The following is an 18487-nucleotide window of genomic DNA, read 5'->3' on the forward strand; positions in this document are numbered from 1 at the left end:
TTTGGAGGCAATGAGTTCACACAATTTTCCCTAAACTTTGATCCTTCCCACCCTGACCAATCGTGTAATCATTATTAAAAAATAAAATTTTAAAAAAATTTAAAAGATGTCACCAGGGCCCTGCAGGGAGAATCCTCCTTCCTCTGAAGGCCCTGCAGGAAGACTCTTCCAGTTTCTGGGATTCCTGCCTTTGCATGACTCGAGGCTGCAGGACTTCAATCTATGTCTCCAAATCTCTAATCTCCCTCTACCTCATTCTGTTTTTCTTTTTTAAGATTTATTTATTTTTATTGCAAAGTCAGATATATAGAGAGAGGAGGAGAGACAGAGAGAAATATCTTCCGTCTGATTCACTCCCAAATGACTGCAACAGCCCCAATCCAAACCAGGAGCCAAGAGCTCCTCTGGGTCTCCCAGGCAGGTGCAGAGTCCCAAGGCTTTGAGCCGTCCTCCACTGCCTTCCCAGGCCACAAGCAGGGAGCTGGATGGGAAGCGGGGCCACCGGGATTAGAACAAGCACCCATATAGGATCCTGTCACGTTCAAGGCAAGGACTTTAGCCGCTAGGCCAAAGCACCGGACTCTCTACCTCACTTAACCTGAATATAATACACACACACATACATATACACATATATGTAAATGTGTGTGTGTGTGTATATATATCTGAAAAGCAGAGGCACAGAGAGAGAAAGAGAGCATGAATGTCAACAACACACAAGAGCCAAGTCTGGTCCAGGCTGAAGCCAGAAATGCAGAACTCCCAGATGGGTGCAGGGGTCCAAGCACTTGGGCAACCTTCCACTGCTCTTCCAGGCACATCAGCAAGAAACCTTCAGAAATGGGACAAGTGGTATCCGAGCTGACACTGGCACCCCAAAACTTAACTTATTACACCACAATGCTGCCCCTCCCTCTGCCTCATTCGTAAATGGACACATGCCACCAAGTTAATCCCATCTTGAGATCCCTGGACTAATTACATTTCAAATACTCTTTTTCCAAATAAAGTCACACAGACAGCAAAGGCCAGGAGCTGCACATATCTTTGGGGAGAGAGGACTAGTGAACCTAGAGGCAGCTTAGGTCTGCATCGTCACTGTGGCTCAGCACAGCTACTCCTGCCGCAACCCGCAGGCGAGCAGCGGGAGGGCAGCCTCGGCTCCCAAGGCCAAGGCTGGGAGCAGGGCAGCATGCCGGTTCCCAGGAAGCAAAGGCCAGCTCAGGGAGGTTGGGTGAGAAAGCCAAACTGAGGGAGCACAGGGTAGTGTTGTCAGGACAAAACCAAAAATCACATTCCTCAGCTACTTAAGAAAGCGGAAATTGTGCTAATCATCTCCGCTGTCGCAGCCAGGCCACTGTGCCTGCCAGGGGCTAACCTTGTCTGACCCCTCAGACCAGAGCTGGACTTCCTCCTGATTCGTTATCAGCAGCAGCTGGAAAGGACCTGTGAGCCTACAGTCACAGTGACATTTGCAAGCCTTGCGGTTACACCAGAGACCAGCCTGGGACAGTGACCGTAAGAGTGATTTGCTCACAGGATGGAGAGATGGCAGAGGAGGTCAGACACCAACAACAGGTGATGCTGGCTACCACCTATACGCTCTCACTATCTGCTCCTGATGGGTAGGGCGGTGGCCAAGGGCAGAGATGAGAACACACCTCAAGGACCTGCAAGTTACAACAGTGCTGTGAGTCAGGCCCAGGGAGGTACGCAGAGTCTTGCAGATTCTGAAAGAGGCAGCAGAGCTGTGTAAGTGGCTGAAGCAGCAGGCATGCTGTACTGGGACTGCCTGGCCTCAAACTGCAGCTCTGTAGCTCTCCGTGCCACCTCTGGGAAGTCACTCAAATTTAGCTCTCTGTAAACTGAGGACCAACAGATGGGGCTGTTAGGATGGCTCCATCAAAGCACTCAGAGAAAGTCCACATTCATATTAACACAGTACCTATTGTGTAATGAGTGCTCAACTAAGTCCTCCCCCCCTTACTAGAGCATCAAGGAAGGTGTGATGGCTATTTTTATGTGTCAGCCTGGCAGGCTATGGTACATCAGTCTAGATGCTTCTGTGAGGACATTTATAGATATGTTTAACACCTGACCAGTCAACTTTGGGTTAAGGAGACCAACTTATGTCATGTGAATGGGCCTCTCCAATCAGTGCAAGACCTTAACAGATAAGGCGGTAAGAGCAGGTATTAAGGCCCCCAACTGGGGGTCCAGTGTGTTGGCTAATTGGCTAAATCCTCACCTTGTAAGCACCAGGATCCCATATGGGCACTGGCTGCTTCACCTCCCATGTAGCTCCCTGCTTGTGGCCTGGGAAAGCAGTGTATGGCAGTATATAAGCCTTGGGACCCTGCACCCATGTAAGAGAATGGAAGAAGCTTCTGGATCCTGGCTTCAGATCGGGTCAGCTCCAATCGTTGCAGCCACTTGGAGAGTGAAATAGCTGATGGAAAATCTCACTCTGTATCTCCTTCTCTCTGTAAATCTGCCTTTCCAATAAAAATAAATAAAATTGTAGACAAAAAAAAGACCCCCAACTGGGATGCTTGCATCCCATGAAAGGGCCTAGTTCCGAGTCTCCGGTCTCTTCCTGATTCTAACTTCCTGTTACTTGCACACTCTGGGAGGCAGCTGTTGAAAGCTCAAACAATCATGTCTACACCACCCCAGTTGGGCCTGGCCTGACCCAGCAGCCCCTGCCGTTACAAGCTTTGGGAAACTCTATGACTCTTCTCTGCTTCCCTGTCTCTTTCTCCCTTTCAAATTAGTTAAATATTTAATTCATTAAAAAAAAAAAACAGCTGAAGGTGCCTAAGGAAGAGATTCTGCCTCTATACTGTTTAAAAAAAAAAAAAGTTTTTTTCACCCACTTAAAGGCAGATTAACAGAGAGAAAGAGAATCTTCCATCCACTAATTCACTCTCCAAGTAATCACAATGGCAAAGACTGTGCAAGCTCAAAGCCAGGAGCCAGGAACTCCATCCAGGTCTCCTACATAAGTGGCAATGGCTCAAGCTTAAGCTTCATCCACTGCCTTCCAGGTATATTAGTTGGAAGTGGGGTCAGAAGTCGAGCAGTAAGGACACAAGCTGGCATTCCAACATGGTACCCTAAGCCTCAGCTTAAGTGGCTCAGTCACAAGGCCTACCCCTCCAGGATACAGCATTTCACTTCCCTGGTTCTCCAATCTGCCAGGCTGCCCCATGGATTCTAGACTTTCCAGGCCTCACAATGACATGTGCCAGTTCTTTAAAACTAACATGGATATATAGATAATATATACACAAGATGGACCAGGGATAGATGGATGACTTGCCTATCTATTAACACATCCTGTTGGTTCTCTTTCTCTAGAGAACTCTAGAAACAGTAGGATCGTGTCCAGAAGTCACAAGGACAAATGTCCCAGACAGAGTCCAAGGGCAGGGGCTGTGCCACAGAGGATGTACAGACCAATACAGCACACAGCACAAGAGGAAATATCAGGAAATTGAGCAATTGACTTGAGCCACTCTGAAGACTCAGAAGCCATTTGGAAATCATTAAGATTTGTGAGGCAGAAAGCAGGTGCCCGGAGTCATCCTTGTGAAAGAGCAAATCATGCAGAGTCCCTAAACTGCACCTGTTTCTGAAGTGGAGCCAGTTGGTTGCTTTGGCCAAAGGAGAAATCTCCTATCTCTTGACCAGGACAAAGCACCATATGCTCAGAGAAGCCGATGCATCCCTGCCTGATGTCACCACGGCTCAAAATCATGAGACACAAGAACCTGAAGTGAGGGGTGGGGGAGCACGGGATGGCCCTCGGGAGGAGCGGGCCTGTCTCGGGAGGAGGTTCTGTCGGAATCTGGATGTGGCTATCCTGCACAGGGATCTGGAACATGCTGTGCTACAAAATAAATCCCTGCTCTATTTCTGAGGCTGTTGATCCTGTGGGCACTGTTGTCAAGAGGGCAGTAGCCTGCACACAGAAAGTTTTGAGAAGGCCTGCCAGGAGTCCTGCTCGAAGTCCTGGGCCAAACAGATATCACCCCATAGAAGTTCCCAGAACTGACCTTGGTTGGTAAAACTGGCTCACACAGGGCGGCTGAACAGACATCACTGGCCAATTCCCATGAAGAAACAAATGACCAGGACTTCCTTGCTGGTGACAAGGGGTTTCTTTCTTCTTCAACACAAAGAGCAAAGGTTATGCCTGCCCTTTCTAAATGGCTGGCTGCGATAATATCATATATTTGCACTTGTTCTTGCTTCTAATTATATGTCAAGATAGGACCAAGACAGAAGTCATCAACCTGGAATGTCAGGGCCAGCATTCCACTTCTGGCAGATTGGAGGCTTAGCTATACTGCAAATTCCTTCTGCTCTAAAACATCTAAGAAAGAAAAAGAAAAAAAAAAACCTTACTTTTTCATTATAGCAAAATCTACATGATATTTATCATTGCAACTAATTTTAAGTTGTACAATCCAGTGGCAGTAAGAACTTTCACATTGCTATGGAATCATCAATGTCTTCCCTTTCCAGAACTCTTTCAGCTTCCCATTCACTGTTGACGCTCCGACTCCTCCCGTTCTTCAACTCCTGGGCACTACGAGGCCACTTCCTGTCTCTACGAGTCTGGCTACTCCAGGAACCTTGTGTAAGTGATCACACAGTGCTCCTCCTTTTTGTGTGTGTCTGGCTTACTTTAGTTAGCACAAGGTCTCCAATGTTTCCACACTGTAGCATTTGTCAGAATTATATCCCCTTGAAGGCTGAATATTATTTCGACTGTATCTATAAAGGGGAGTCTTCAAAAAATTCTTGGAAAATGTGTTTTGTGGAAAAAATTATTCACAGACAATTTTTTTTTTGCACTGATGTAAGTTCATCTTTTAATTCCATTTCCCACAAACTCTGCAGTATCCTTATATACAGCTGCTATGCTTCATTCATCAAGGATGACCTTGGGTTATTTGAATAATGCTGTTACGAACACAGGTATACAAATAACTGTTTCAAGTCTCTGCTTTTTGAGCCCAGTGTGATGGCCTAGTGGCTAAGGTCTTCACCCTGCACACACCAGGATCCCATTTGAGAGCCGGATCTAATCCTGGCAGCCCTGCTTCCCATCAAGTCTCTGCTTTTCCTTGATTTGGTTTTGGTAAGTGATATTTTTTGTTAAGTGATTCCTTTCTACAAATACATTATTTTTTTCTGATTCTGAAAGTTTTTTATCCAAAGTTTTCATAGTCTCTTTTATTCAGTATAATCTCTTCTGCATTTATGGTTATGTCCCCCCTTTCCTTTGGATCTTCATGTTACTTATTTCCGTCTTGTTTGTTTCTTTGTTCTAGATCACCTTGGCAGAAGTTTAACAGTTGCCTGATTCTTCCAGACTGCTAGCCGTGTCAGGTCTGTTCTGGTGATCATGTCAGGAAAGCAGGTACCTCAGACCTTGTTACTCCTTCAGTGTTTCAGAGGAAGGAAAAGCCGCTCTGCAAGGTCAAAGGTTACCCTTTGGCATAAGATAACTTCAGGAGCTCCAGCCAGGGCTTGCTCACATCCACAGTTAGAATATCAGTTAGTGGCACAGCTGCTCCACTTCCAAGCCAGCCTTTTGCTGGTGCGTCCTGTGAAGGCAGAAGACGGCGCCTCCATTGTTTGGGTCCCTGCCTCCCACAGGCAATATCTAGACAGAGTTACAGGCTCTTTAGTTTGGCCTCCCCCTGACTGTCGTAGACATCTGGGGAGCAAACAGCTGAAAAATCTCTTTCCGTTACTCTGCTTTTTAAGTAGATGAAAATAAATGAATATTTTAAAAATTAAGCTCTGTTTGGAGCTCTGGAAATAGCCTAATTGTTAAGGTTGACCTTCTAGGGTGAATTCAACAAATATGTCTCTAGTTCTATATAAGCTCTGGGCTTGGGTTTGCCAGAGATGCAAAGTTTGTTTCACATTAGTAAACCTATTAGTGTTATTAATCACATTAAAATTTTTAAAATTTATTTATTTGAAAGACAGATAATACAGAGAGAAGGAAATTTAGAGGGAGAGTCTTCCATCTGCTAGTTTACTCCTCGAACAGCCGCAATGGTTAGAGCTGAACTAACCTGAAGCAAGGAGTCTCTCTAGGCCTCCCACGTGGGTGCAGAGTCCCAATGATTTGGCCCATCCTCCGCTGTTTCCCCAGGCTATAAGCAGAGAACTGAACTGGAAAGAAGCAGCCAGGATATGAACTGGCACCCATAAGGGATGCCGGCACCAAAGGGCAGAGGATTAATGTGCTATACCACTGCTCAGGCCCCACAATATTAACATATTAAAGGAAAAAACATTTGATGATCTCAACTGACAGATGCAGAAAATTCAGCATCCATTGACTTTATTTTTAGATGTTCAACAAACTAGAAATAGTTTAATATAAAGAAACTACAAAGCCTTATGTGAATATGCCTAACACATGACAGTAAAGTGTGAAAAGCAGTCCCTTCAGCATCAGGAACAAGGATAACAGCTTTCGTCATTTCTGTTCAATATTATTCAGGAGGTTGCAGCCCGTGTAATAACATAATGGGGGGTTGAGTTTGAGATGGAAGAGGAAGAGACAAAGTTGTTCACTCAGAAATCTGTATTAACCACCAACCATGTGCCAAGACTTTGTTCTAGACATGGGTGATGTAGCAGTTATTTTAACTCATTTAATATCACAGACCTGGGTAAATTGCAAAGTAAAAAGTCTACAAAGTATTGAGCTCAATGTTCCGGTTCCAGGTTAAGGGGCCACATCTAGTGGTGGCTTCCTCTCTGGCAGAGTCCCAGCACGCCCCACGTAGTAAGAGACAGTAAAGGAAGGAGAAGCTCAATAAAAACAACTGTTACAGCAGATCACTCTCCAGGTAACTCATTAACCTATTAACACATCAATCCATGCACAGATTAATGATTCATTTGGGCAGAGTCCCAAACACCTCTGACAGGTCCTACCTGATGCCACCTCTTACTATCTCCTAGCAGGAAAAAAAAAAAACTGAATATCATGTGGTTAGGATGCTATGCACATTGCAAAGCTATCAAGGAAACAAGGGACCCACGAGAGGGAGGAAGTCACAAAGTGGAATATCCAGCAGGACATAAAGATGTTGGAGATGTGGCCTGTGATGCTGATATGCCACAGGAGTGCCAGTTCGTGGTCCTGGCTGCTGCACTTCTGACCCAGCTCCCTGCTGATGGTCTGGGAAAAACAGCAGAAGATGACTCAAGTGTTTGGGCCACACAGGGAGACCTGGAGGGGGCTTCAGCCTCCTGACTGCCCCAGCTCCAGGAGAGAGAAGCTCTCTTTTTCTGTAATTCTGACTTTAAAATAAATAAACACAGTTTTGTTTTTAACAACAACAACAAATAATTATGTTGGAAATAGTTTACTCATTGAGTGCTCTGCATAGGTGTTCTTCTGTGTTAAATGTCCACTCAGAAACAGGAGTTTTAAAAAGCTGACATACTATGAAAATATGTACATTTACTTTCATATGAATTGTGTATTTCACATATTTTAAAATTGGAAAAAGAAAACAGCGACTACCAGAGCTTGTAAGTTGATCCCCCTAATTTTACAAAGGAAGAAATGGGCCCAAGGTCATCCACCCAGACAATAGCCAAGCTAGTGCCAGGAACACCTAACTCCTATGTCTCAATTCATTGGATCCCATCATCTTTCGCTGAGTTAGAAAAATTAAATAAATTAAGAGTGACAAGCAGGCAATCGTGCATGCCGAAGAAGTGAGGGTGGGTACATGCCAATGTCTGCAATCCTGAATGTCTGAACCCACGACTCTCACAGAGCTGAACCAAGTGCTCTTCCCCAGTCCAGCTTTTGCTTTCACACAGGCTCTGCCTCCTGCCACTGCCCAGAGGGATGCAGGGGACAACACTTTCAACACGGGCAGCCTGTCACCCTGCAGTGCCTCGCCCAACTTGCCTAGCACACAGCACAGGGTTTGCCAAGTCTTCGCATTGTTGGTTGAAGGATGGAAAGCTGATTGCAGCCTGCACACATCCACCCATGACAGTGGGTGGCTACGAATATCTAAATACTACTCCCTCAAGACATACTCCGCTGTGACCTGACAGCCACCTCGCATCCCTGTGATCTCCCCCCTGGGCCAGCCCTTTGATTTGCATTGATCAAAAGCTGCTGGGGACTCAGCAGGCAGCCTGCCTGCTCTTGTCACAGCCAGGGTTGTCCACATTTCAGACCCTATATGAGGCTTCCTTGATGAAAGCAGGCTTAAATTCAGCCCCTAATTTCCAATACTGCTTTGATAATGGTCTATTTTAAAACATCATTTGGAGTCATGGAATAACCACAGACGATAAGATTTTATTTTTAATTGCTTATCTGAATGCGGTGTCAGAATTTGATATTTAATTCATTATGCCATGATGTGCAGATCATTCAATAAATATTTAGTATTGCTATGATCTTAGTGTTTGTTAAGCTCCATATCTGGAGACCCTAACCACCACACCATTAGAACATAGAGGCCTCGCAATTGGGATTAGGGTCCTTATAAAAAAAGGACCCTGAAATGCCTCACCTCCTCTACTACACGATGATGTAGCGAGAAGATACTGTCTCCACTCCAGGAAGCAGGCCCTCACCGGACACAGCATCAGCCTCTCCAGCTGTGAGAAGTAAGCTGTGCTGCTGCTCCCTTCTATGGCGGTTGCCCTGGCAGCCCCAGCGGACTAAGGTGAGGAAGGCTGGTGGTCGCTACTTTGATCATGAAATCATCCTGCTCAGCTGCGATTATTAACATTTTCTAACTGAACATGGCGCCCCAAAGTCATACTTTTATTTTTAAATTCACATGTTTATATCCTCTGAGCATACCTAGTGACTGTATTTGGGGCCTTCCTCGTCCCTGCTATAAATAATTACAGATTCCTCCGAAAGATTCCCACGATCCAGGCACTGAGTCAAAGCTCAGATCCACATTCGTCCGACGCACACAAGCTCAGAGAAAACAAACCGGCAAGCCAGCTTTATTTCATTCTATTAAGGCCAAAAGAAAACTCACTTAGAGATGGGTTTTATTTTCTTCCTTTTCCTTTCCTTTTGCCATTTGATCAGTCAGGGCTATCAGGAAACATCCAGCCCTCTGAGTTACCTGATTCCAAGGACAGAAAGATAACAGCTGAGATAAAAGCCAATTTTTCTGTCTGGAAAATTCCCCTTTAAGCAGCAGATACCTGACTGAACACAGTGCGCAAAAATGGAAGGTTCCCCAGGCTACCTCTGCTGGCAAGCCTCAGTCCAAATTGGGGTGAGCTCATCACCCCCATATTCCCAGATACACCATCCCACCCCACCAGGAAGCAGAGGCAACCCACAGAGCCTCTGGAAAAGCAAGGGTCCTCCCCTCCTGAGTAACAAGGGAAGACTTGGCTGAGGGAAAGCTCTTCACCCCTTGGCCCTTCTTCTTGCCTAGAACATAAAAAGTGATTCCTGGAGGTATGGCAACATCTTTTTTTCTTTTTTTAAAGATTTATTTATTTTTATTTTATTGGAAAGGCGGATATACAGAGAGGAGGAGAGACAGAGAGGAAGATCTTCCGTCCGATGATTCACTCCCCAAGTGGCCACAACGGCTGGAGCTGAGCCAATCCAAAGCCAGGAGCCAGGAGCTTCTTCCAGGTCTCCCACATGGGTGCAGGGTCCCAAGGCTTTGGGCCGTCCTCGACTGCTTTCCCAGGCCACAAGCAGGGAGCTGGATGGGAAGTGGAGCTGCCGGGACTAGAGCCAGAGCCCATATGGGATCCTGACACATTCAAGGTGAGGACTTTAACCATTATGCTATCGCACCGGGCCCAGTATGGCAGCACCTTACAACCAAGAGATCAAAAGTTTGAGGATGAAGATTTATGTTTGGGGCAGAGGAACAGAGAAACAGAGAAATGCAAAAAGTGTGATTTCCAGAGAGCATGAATGTTCATAACCGCAGCCCCAAAACACCTGTATATGAGCGTTATACAGCATGGGATGAGTCAATCACTGACGCAGTCAAGGACGGCCCAAAGCCTTGGGACCCTGCACCCACATGGGAGACCTGGAGGAAGCTCCTGGCTCCTGGCTTTGGATGGGCTCAGCTCCAGCTGTTTCGATCATTTGGGGAGTGAACCAGCAGATGGAAGATCTTTCTGTCCTCTCTGTAAAAATCTGCCTTTCCAATAAAAATAAATAAATCTTTTTTTAAAAAAATAAGTAAACATATGGGCAGGCATTGTAGTGCTGTGGGTTCAGAGCTCTGTATTGAGACCTAGCTATTTTACTTCTGATCTAGCTTTTCACCTGTGTCCTGAACGGCAGCAGGTGATGGCTCGTGCTTGTGCCCCTGCCACCCACATGGGAAATTCAGATGCAGTTTATGGCTTCTGTTTTTGTTCTGGCCCAGCCCTGGCTGTTGTGGGCATTTGGGAAGTGATTTAGCAGATAAAAGATGTCGCTTTCTCTGCCATATTGCTTTCACATTAGATGAAGTAAACATTTTTTAAATAAAAATAAACAAAAAGTAAAAGATTGGTATGCTGAAAACTACAGAACATCACAAACCAAAAAGATTCATGGTTAGGGAATAGGATGGGATGCTAAGGGGTCAAGAACTTCTCTTGGGAGTAATGAGAATGTTTTGGAAATAGCAGCAAATGTTGTACAATTTTGCTCATGTGCTAAGACCTAGCAAATCACACACTTTAAGAGCATGAACTGTAATCTCAGTAAGACAGTAAAGAAGGAACAAGACAAACAGAAACATGAATGACACTGATTAGCTCCTCACGCTTCCGTATGAGTTTAATACATTGAACTCTGATCACTTCTATGGAAATGTCTGCCAGTTATAGCCTGTCAGTTTCACCAGTCAAGCCTCTTCCCTCAGCAGCTTTGCTGAACTAGCTCACAAAGCAAGGAAAAGAAATGGGACCTTTTTGTGTGTCCTTGTCTGGTCATAATCAAAACAGATAAAACCTTCTAGTTGCTTCAGGAGAGGGAGAGACCCTCTCTACACTCCCCACCCCTAATTCTGATGTGGGCTCTGGCTGGATCTAAAAATCAAATCAATACAGCAACAGATTAACAACAAAAGGCACCTAGGCTGAGATTTACTTTCAAATAAGCATCTCACAAGAGTAAAGGCCAAATAAATGACCAAAGCAACATGTCTGTATGTTTTTTAAACAAGAAAACAATAAATTTGTGAAGCAATGACAGGACAAACGGATTATCTGACTAGTGTAGTAAATTTTAGGAATGTCACTAACAGACACACGGGGCAGGGTGTAGAAGCTGTGGAAGATAAGGGTGACTTCAAAGAGCTTGTTCATCCTGGTTCTTTGCAGCACCAATGACCAGGTTCTGGGGATCAAGGCTGTTTTCCTCCCTTGGTGTGGGAAGGATTCCCTCCTGAAAGCATCTTTATGGTTTGCTGCATGCGGGAAAACAAGTCCCAGGGCCCTTTCTAAAGGTACAGTTCCTCCAGGGCGTTCAGCTTCGCAATAATCAACATAACAGCTTGATACCCGACTTCCTTCACTCCTTGCATTTGATTTTTGCTGTCACACCTCTGATTTGTATCTTTGATATCCAGAATGACAAAGTCGTAGCCCTACCTATTGTATTTCGGCCCTAACATACTAAATATTCATTACAAGCTGATAACAATAGAGATCTGAATCTTTCCCACCCCCAAAACATAAGAATGAATAGAGCTGAGATGCCTTGCATTGTTTCTGGCATATAGTAAGTGCTCAATAAAGGACAACTTTTACAATTATTAGTCTCTTACTCTCTTTCCCCACCCTTCCAAGGTCTTGGTATTCTACTTATTCTAAACAGCCTTCCCCAGTCCTGACAGTAACTATAAAATCTAATAAATTGACTCTAGGTTAGGCATCAACAGCGAACAGACTCATATGTCATTGCCACCTCCCCACTATCTGCTCTGAACCAAATCATTCATTTGGGCTCTATTATGTCTAAGTCATTTGTGCTTGACACTCACATAAGTGTGAGAATACAGCATCATTTACTACAAAAACGGTCTTCCTGCCTCTCAAACTAGGTCTCCAGGAAATGGGCCCAGGGAGGACTGTGCTGAGACACTGTGGAGTAACAAAGCAAACTGGGCCACCTGGAAGACCGAACTTCTGACCCCAGACATAGTAGCCAATAAAAGACCCAGTCTGGGCCCGGCGCAATAGGGCAATGCTTAAGGTCCTCGCCTTGAATGTGCCAGGATCCCATAATGGGCACCAGTTCTAATTCCAGCAGCTCCACTTCCCATCCAGCAAGCTCCCTGCTTGTGGCCTTTGAAAGCAGTCGAGGACAGCCCAAAGCCTTGGGACCCTGCACCCAGAAAGAAGTTCCTGGCTCCTGGCTTTGGATCCGTGTAGCACCCTTTGTTGCGGCTGCTTGGGGAGTGAATCATCAGACAGAAGATCTTTCTCTCTCCTCCTCTCTGTACATCTGCCTTTCCAATAAAATAAATAAATCTTAAAAAAAATAATAATCAGTCTTAGGCTTCCAGCCTTGGTGTCCACCCTTGCCAACACCCCAGACCCCACCCAGATCCTCTGCCATAGGCCCTCAGCTCCCTGCTATGCTCTGACAAAGAAGTCGGGCTGAGGAGACCTGGGGTGCCAGACACACCCAGGGTGTTTTTGCTGCTTCCTGGAGCCAAAATGCTCTGGTTGAAAAACAGAGTAGCAAAATCTATAAATAACCAAGGCTTTTTTCCAAACCTTCCCAACTCTACCCCTCCTGCCTTGGGTGTGTGTGCGTGTGTGCACGCACAGAGAGACGCTGTGTAGATACTAAGATGATACAGATCTACAGAAGCAGCTACAAATGCGCCCCAGGTAAACACTGCGCAGGAGTGTTCTAATCCCACCCATTTCCATGATATTAATGAAAAAACCGAGATCCTTTACCTTCATTTGGCCAGTCTCACCAGCCAGGGGACCGAGACGAGCCTAGGAGCTCTGAAGCCATACCATGTGTCCTCCTTCCACCTCACTGTCCCCAGGAACTTCGAGCCTCACTCTGACATGCACCAGGTTTCCTGTCACTTCTCGGACTGTCCAGACACGTCAGGATGTTTCGTCTGTGTCCAGGGCCGGCCCGCATTCCTCACATAGTGCCCATTCTCTTCTGCTTTTAAGAATCCTGCTCGTACAATAGGCTCCAGCTAAGCACCGCCTCCCCGAATACCAGGTGGAAATCAGGGGTTCCTCCTCTTCTCTGTCTCTCTGCCGCCAGAGAACAAGCTTCCCTTGGTTAGTTGGGGGTTCACCACTGGGATCTTCATCCTCGCCCCCAGACCTGAGTGCTGGCATAGCAGCCATGGGACTGGATCCTGAAATCCTTGAACTTGGCTCAGGAGCCTGGACAAAGCAGGCAGCCGTGGAGTCTTGGGTGAATAGACGAACAAGCCCAGCCGGTATATTTGTTTCCTCTCACAATGTTGATTGACAGTATCAGCTTTGAAAAATAACTGATAACACAATTTTTTAAAACTTAGCACACTGATTAGACCATATAATACATAGTTCTATTGTAGTAAAATGTACATGACCGGAAGCGTACGTTAACCATTATTTGCACACTCACACATTGTTGCATAAACATCATCACCACCTATTTCCAGAACGTTTCGTCTTCCCAAGCTGAAAGCCTGTCCCCATTAGACACTAGTCCCCTATCCCAGGAGTTCCTGGCAGCTACTATTCTACTTTCTGTCTCCCTGAATTTGACTCCTGAGGAGTTCACTTAGATGGAATGACGCATTCTTTGTTCTTTTTGTGCCTGGCCCATTTTATTCAACATGGTGTCCTCAAAGTTCCTTGCTGTTGCAATACATGTCAGATTTTTAATATACACTCACTGGGTCACCACAAATATTGGTAATTCCTGTGTAGGCACAACCCACACTCACTATTTCAACTAAAAGCAGGTAAGTAACAGTCCTTTCCAAGGTGGAAGTCAGTTTGTTTCCTTTTTAAAGGGTCCCATGCACTTCTGGACAAGACACAGTCAAAGTACCTGGTCTGTTTGGCCATCCTCCCCACACCTGAAACAGCCTTCTGTCCTTAAGTTTATACACTTAGACTATGTCTCCAGATAAGCCTCTTAGTTCCTGAAGAAAACTTTGAAAATGGAAATAACTAATGTGAGAGATTTTGGGCCACATCAAAGTACTGAGTAAACAAGTAACAAGTCGCATCTGGTGTCCACTCCTCAGGTCATCCTCTGGATCAGCAGAACATGGGCCGCTTTCCTCTGTCCAGAAGTTCTAAAAGGCACCATGAGTTGAATCAATAAAACTGCTCCTTTGACACCCATCTCTGCCAGTGCACCTGCTGGACAGTTGCCAAGAAGGCCTTGCTTGATGGAATGAAGAGTAAAGTTCACTGGAAGGGGTAGAAAGCAGTGAGGAGTGTAGTTTTCATTGAACTTCCTCTTAACAACAAATACCACAGTAGGCTCTTACACCTACGGTATCTCGCTGGAAAATCTCTACAACCAAGTATAAGAGATAACAGAACCTTGTGTTTATGGATGCAAAGACAGAGAGGCTCAGCTGGATGAGTAAGCTACCACAACAACAGCTTCTTGGTTGTGGGAATTGGCAAACAAACCTTAGCTCATGCAACTTCAAGGTTCTTCTCTTTGTTTCATGATGCTTCTTCTTCCATAAAGCATAGTGATGTACTCCTCCTGTGTAGTCCCATGCACTGCTCTTGAGACTGCTTAGGACTCCAGACATGCATCTTGGGAAGCTACATCAACAATGGGACCTCAGGGGGGTGAACCAGTGGATGGAAGACCTCTCTTTATTTCTCCCTCTCTTACTCTGCCTTTCAAATAAACAAATAAATCTTAAAAAAAAAAATCAGAGGGAAAGGGTGAATTTCTCCAACCTACAAAAGAGCATGAAGTGGGGTGATGCTCCCTCCAGAGAAGGTCCTCTGGAAAAGATAAGTCTTCTCTGAGATTTGAGATGAGAATGCAGCAAATGCCTGCCTCATCAACAGCTTGAGCCTGGGCAGAGCTGCAGACTGAAAAGAAGGATGCTCACGCAGTCTTTCTAATTAATGATGGCTGAGTCACAAGAAAGAAAAGTTGGCTCCAAGCGAATGCCAAGAGAAGGATGCTCTCCTGGAAGTGCTTGAGTAGGCGTCTCTTCCAGCCTGCACACTCCGCTTTCTCCAACTCTGATTACCCCCATTCCTGGCATTTTCTTATAGATAGAGGTGGTGAAGATGAGGGAAGAAGCTTAGCCAACTGGTTTGGGAGAACTTGCTTTGACCCAATAAAAAAGTTAGCGAGCATGTTGTTGGGGAAGGCCTTTCTGCTCAGTAGATGGATTATGACTGCTCTCGTACACCAGCTAAAATTCACCTGCAGGGGCAAAGGCAAGTCTTTGGCTTAAAATATTTTTTCATGTTGGCATCACGGCTCCTGATACCTCCCCTTTAAAAGTTTCTTTCTCTGGCTTTCCTTCCCCAGGAGAACTTCTCTGGGGAAGACAGCACAAATTTATTTTTTTTAAAGATTTATTTTATCTAAAAGGCAGAATTATAGAGATAAGGAGAGATGAGAGACGGGGAGAGAGAGAGAGAGAAATCTTTCATCTATTCTCCAAATGGCCACAAGGGCTGGAGCTGGGCCACTCTGAAGCTAGGAACCTGGAGCTTCTTCTAGGTATCCCACGGACTTGGGCCATCCTCCATTGCTTTCTCAGGTCATTAGTAGGGAGCTGGATTGGAAGTAGAGCAGCAGGGTCACAAACAAGTGTCCATATGGGATGCCAGTGCTATAAGCAAGAGGATTAATCTGATAAGCCATGGCACCAGCTCCAAGCATTAATTGACTCATAGTAAACTTTTAGAAACACAATCAAAAGGAGGTCTCAGGCAGCCCAATTCAACAATCTCTAGGGCCCAGCGCGGTGGCACAGTGGTTAAGGTCCTCGCCTTGCACGCCCGGGATCCCATATGGGCGCTGGTTCTATCCCAGCTCCCTGCCTGTGGCCCGGGAAAGCAGTTGAGGACGGCCCAAGGCTTTGGGACCCTGCACCCGCGTGGGAGACCCAGAAGAGGCTCCTGGCTTCGGATCGGCATAGCATCGGCCATTGTGCTCACTTGGGGAGTGAATCATCGGATAGAAGATCTTCCTCTCTGTCTCTCCTCTCTGTATATCCGCCTTTCCAATAAAAAAAAATAATAATAAAAATAAATCTTGGGCCCGGCGTGGTGGCGCAAGTGGTTAAAGGTCCTCCTCTTGCATGCCCGGGATGCCATATGGGCACTGGTTCTATCCCGGCAGCCCCACTTCCCTTCCAGCTCCCTGCCTGTGGCCCGGGAAAGCAGTCGAGGACGGCCCAAAGCTTTGGGAACCTGCACCCGCGTGGGAGACCCAGAAGAGGCTCCTGGCTTCGGATCGGCATGGTATCGGCCCGTTGTGCTCACTTGGGGAGTGAATCATCAGACGGAAGATTCTCCTCTCTGTATATCCGCCTTTCCAATGAAAAAATAATAAAAATAAATCTTAAAAAAAAAAAAAAACAATCTCTAATAGCATTTGCCTCCATGTCCTAGGGGCACAGAAGTCAACCCACAGAGGGGTTTGCTTGTTCATTGAGAGAGCCTCATTTTTCACTCAGTGACTTGACTGTAAACCAGGCAGCAGAAGCACCATGGCTGCTGCAGCAATTGGAGCAGTGACCCAAGACTTTGCCATTGGGTAAAAGACAATACACAAACCAAGCAGTATGTGCACAAGTCCCCACCCCCAATACACACCACACCCGTGTCTTTCACTCAGGATGAGTGTAGAAAATAGATGTTCTCAGATCTCAGTGATTGGAGCACTGTGACTCAGGAGTGACGTGTAGCAGGCAGAAGGGATGAGTGACATTTCCTGCTTCTCGTGATGCTTGCTTCTGTGGGTTAGTGACTTGTTGGCTAGCTGTCAAGGTACTAGAATGAATAAACAAATGTGTACACGGTGCTTTTATAATAAAGCTGGTTGTGACTTGATCCATGTGTTTAACAAGGTGTGCTGTTAAGCCTGACCATATAGCACTGAGCTGAAATATGGGCTTTTTCAAGGGTGGAGATGCAAATCTGAACCACAGCTTAACTAGAATTTCCTTAAACAAATAAACAAAACCTGGCAGCTATAGAATACACTATGTGTACTTATAGTAGGTAAAACAGGTATTAGACATATACGTGTGTGTATAAATATATGTGCATGTGGTGTGTGTCAATATTTTTAAATTACATGTTTCACTTCAAAAACAGAAATCACAACCAGGCAAGAGCCATCCCTTGGTTTTCCAGCTTCTATAAAGTTAACCCAAACCCAAAGTGTTTTTCCTACAGTTCTCTCCCCTCCCTGTATGGCCCTAGAAACGCACATGCTACTTGTAGGCAGTCACCTGGGAGTCCCAGCTCCCTCGAGTCTCCTTGTGGCTGCTTTCAGGATTGCTCTCTCTGTTCAGAAAGCCTCAGATAGGCCTGCTCCAGATGATCAAGAAACCTCTGTGTGTGTGTGATAAGGCAGAGTTCCCCTTCTTACACACACACACAGAAACAAAAGCCTCCAATCTGAGGGGACACAACAGAATCAAGAGAAGACACAAGTGTTAGCTGGTACTCCTGGTCTGAGACGCAGCAAGTCCCTCAGGTTAATTCATGAAAATAATGGGACAGCCCTGTTAGGAGCTGATGGAAACAAAGAACAGAGGAATTTTAGTCATAAGACCAGCCCTCAAAGGGGCCTTGGGAAAGTCCAACACCTGAGCCATGTGGGAGAAGCAGAAATATGCCAGCTGAGGGAGGTCTCCAAGGCACTGGAATCGGAAGACCACTGGCATCCAAGGCAAGTCTGACAGCAGACCAACCTGGATAGCAGGCATTCATGACTCAGGCCCCAGTGGTCTGCCATCAACACCATGAGGCTCCATTTTCATGCTATGCCTCTGCTAATCCATCTCTCTGTTCCTCCTGCCCCACCCAGTATGTGACTGACGACACTTAGCAGCCCCATAGGTCAGGACTCCACACACACATCCCTACAGAGATCTCTGGCTAGTGTTGCTCAGGGACCAGCCTGAGGAGGGATGTCCAGAAATGAAAGTAGCACAGTTTTTCTTCGGAGATCATCAGTACAACTTGGGACTGACCTGTGTGGGACTGAGAAGGTGTACATCTCAATGGTTCAACAAAACAAGAAAACACAGGTGCCTTGGCTACCACTTCCCCAGGGCATCAAATGGCTTCTGCTACTAAGAGTTGGGCTTGGGAGGCGTGATCCTGCTGGTGGTCACTGGGGTTCCAGAAAAGGCTCTAACCCCAAAGGGACTTTCTGGCTCCTAGCTTCAGCCTGGTCTATTGTGGCCATCTGGGGAACAAACCAAGAGATGGAAGATCTTTCTAT

At 45.9% G+C, this 18487-nt stretch overlaps 1 protein-coding gene across 1 annotated transcript in view; it reads right to left on the reverse strand.

Moving 5' to 3' along the window:
* LOC121167840 (adenylate cyclase type 9-like) overlaps positions 1 to 18487 on the reverse strand; it is a 130055-nt gene that overhangs the window by 111095 nt on the left and 473 nt on the right. The gene's annotated exons all lie outside the window — the stretch shown is intronic.

This window comes from Ochotona curzoniae, unplaced genomic scaffold, assembly GCF_017591425.1.
Source record: "Ochotona curzoniae isolate NIBS_2020 unplaced genomic scaffold, NIBS_Ocur_1.0 patch433, whole genome shotgun sequence".
NCBI lineage: Eukaryota > Metazoa > Chordata > Mammalia > Lagomorpha > Ochotonidae > Ochotona > Ochotona curzoniae.